Source organism: Phalaenopsis equestris, unplaced genomic scaffold (genome assembly GCF_001263595.1).
Source record: "Phalaenopsis equestris unplaced genomic scaffold, ASM126359v1 Scaffold000572, whole genome shotgun sequence".
In the NCBI taxonomy this organism is placed as follows: Eukaryota; Viridiplantae; Streptophyta; class Magnoliopsida; order Asparagales; family Orchidaceae; genus Phalaenopsis; species Phalaenopsis equestris.
In genome coordinates, this window is record NW_018165012.1 from 128,932 (window position 1) to 131,514 (window position 2,583).

Here is a 2,583-nt window from a genome sequence, read left to right on the forward strand (position 1 = left end):
CGAGCTGTCACATATATATATATATATATAATCTAAATTAAAATTTTTGCATTCATATCACTTTACCAATGAATGAAAGTTACTTTCTAAAAAGTGTTTTCACTTTTTAAAAACATTTTTTGTTTTTTTGCATTTTTATATGATATAAAAGATTTGTGTAGTATAAATGTGTAAAAAAAAAAGAAATTTGAGGTGTTAGATATGTAAATACAAAGAAATTAGGTGTTGTGTTAGTAAATTTTCTGTTGTGGGTTAAAAAATTTGCAATGTTTGAGTGATTCATAAGCGTCTTAGCATTGCATGAAAATACAGCACAATACATAAACATATAATAAGAAACTAGAAGGAGAAGACAAAAAATTTTTACGTGGAAAAACTCAAAATTTTTTAAAAAAAACAACGTTTTATAGCCTAGTCAAAGTAATCCACTATAGTTGAGTAAGTACAAAGATACACCCATTTTCTCGCGCCTGGGATAGTAGAGTTATAATTTTACACGAGATACAAATATTATCTGTATACGGTGTATAAACAAACTTCAGGATTCCAAAAAGAAATGTCGTGTTATGGATACAACGGTCGTAAGCAGTGGTCACCAAACGTTATTGTGGATCTTCAATATGTTTTTACATGTTTCAGTCATATTTCAGAAACGACGTTAGCAAATATAATCAATGGTGAAGAGCAGGAGAAGTTGGTTGTGGTCGACAGCAGCCAATGGTGATCCATTGCTACGAATGCTGAAAATTATCATCAGGTTTTTAGTCCATAACAGTCTCTCGAATTATTTCTCTTATTTTTTCTTATCAAATGAAGAGATGTGATCTATTTATAGCTCCTAGGGCAGGTGTGTTTTAATCCTTTAGCAAATAACCTCATCCTTCTGATCGAACGACTCATATTAATTCTTTTTAATTATATAGTTTATTTAACGTTTTGAGGGTCTTAATGACATCAACATTAAGGGACCTTAGGCTTGTTAGATTCCTCTCATCAAGGCCCTCAACTTGAATATAAATATGTCAAATATTAAGCTCATTGAAATTAGGGTTTTGAATAATCTTGAATTTGAATATGCAGTGTTTACATCAACATTAGGGCTTTGGTTCTTTCTACATTCCTCCATCTTGGTTTGCAAGTCTCAATCCTGCCGGTGCATAATCGCCGACAGTTCCTTTAAACGACATGTTGTAGTCTTGCGGGACGGCCAATATCCCTCAAAAGTTTCACCCTGAACCTCGTCAAGTTCAGCTGGGCGATTGAACACATCCTCTTCTCTACCGGCCAATAGCTTGGGAGCTGGATTTGTGCATAGGATTGGGTCACTACTACCAACGTCTGTTGGCAATTGCCCAGCATTATGATCCTCATCTATGAAAAGAAAAGTTGTCATTAAGCATCATGTTACTTAAAAAGGAAAAGGAAAAAGGAAAAAGGAAAATAATTTACCCGAGATCTAATTCACCTCGGATCAGGTTGGTCTACCCACATTACATGAAAAAAAATCATTTGTTGACCCCTTCTCACAATCCAAAGGGTCATCTCCGCCTATTTGTTGAGTATCAACCAGAAGGAAAATACTCGCAACATTCAGCTAAATTTGTGCCTCGAAGGAAGTTTTTTGTCGACGGGTCGGTTGCTGAGGCACCATGCTCCCCTCTAGCCTTAAGCAAAATTTTCCCCAGGATATCCTGAATCGAATCAAACAACTCTTCCGCCTTCACTCCTTCAATCAAAGTTGGCCTCTTTGCCAATTTCTTCCTTGATGGCTCACCCTTAGGTCAGCGCTATCTTATTTCGAGAACAACTAGCATTTTAGCTTTATCAATGGGTTTTAGCACGGAGTCAGATCCTTTCTCCTTAAATAAATAATGAACGGCGAACAAACCCCAGAAGAGGAACAAACTTGAGATGATGAAGTTGCCCCTCTGGTGCCCTATATAGAAGTGTCATAGGGACAAAAATCAAGGGATTCAATTTATGGCATTAAATAAAAATCATTATGAGATTCATTTTGTTGCATTTAAAATTTTTAATTTCCTTGTCGCAGTTGTCACTGTCAAGAAGCAAAAAAAATTGGAGAACTTAATATGTACACCAAAAAATGCCCTGCAAGGATCTCGAAGCAGCTTGATGGACCAAGTCAAAAGCTAGACGTTCGGTTGGAGAACACATGACCGACTATGCGGCCTAAGGTCGACCAACCAAGGACCATCTTGGGCCGACTGACAACGAACAAGCATGTATGATGGAAAATGTGAAGCCCTATGATTCTTCAACTAATTAGCTGAAACCCGACCTTCCAAATGGTCGACCATCCTTGTCGGTCGTCAGCAAAAGGTGAATGGTCATCTATGGTCGTCCATCTCCTAAGATAATCAGCTGACCATCTTAGACCGACCGCACAAAACCAGCCGACCATCCTTGAATGACTATCCTTGGACGACAATCCAGACATGCTTCCCGTAACGCTCAAACTCAAACAACTTCCAAGACACGATGGTCGTCCGACATCCAGATGGAATGATTGACTAACGACATCTCAGTCAACCAAAAGAATATATATATATATATATATATATA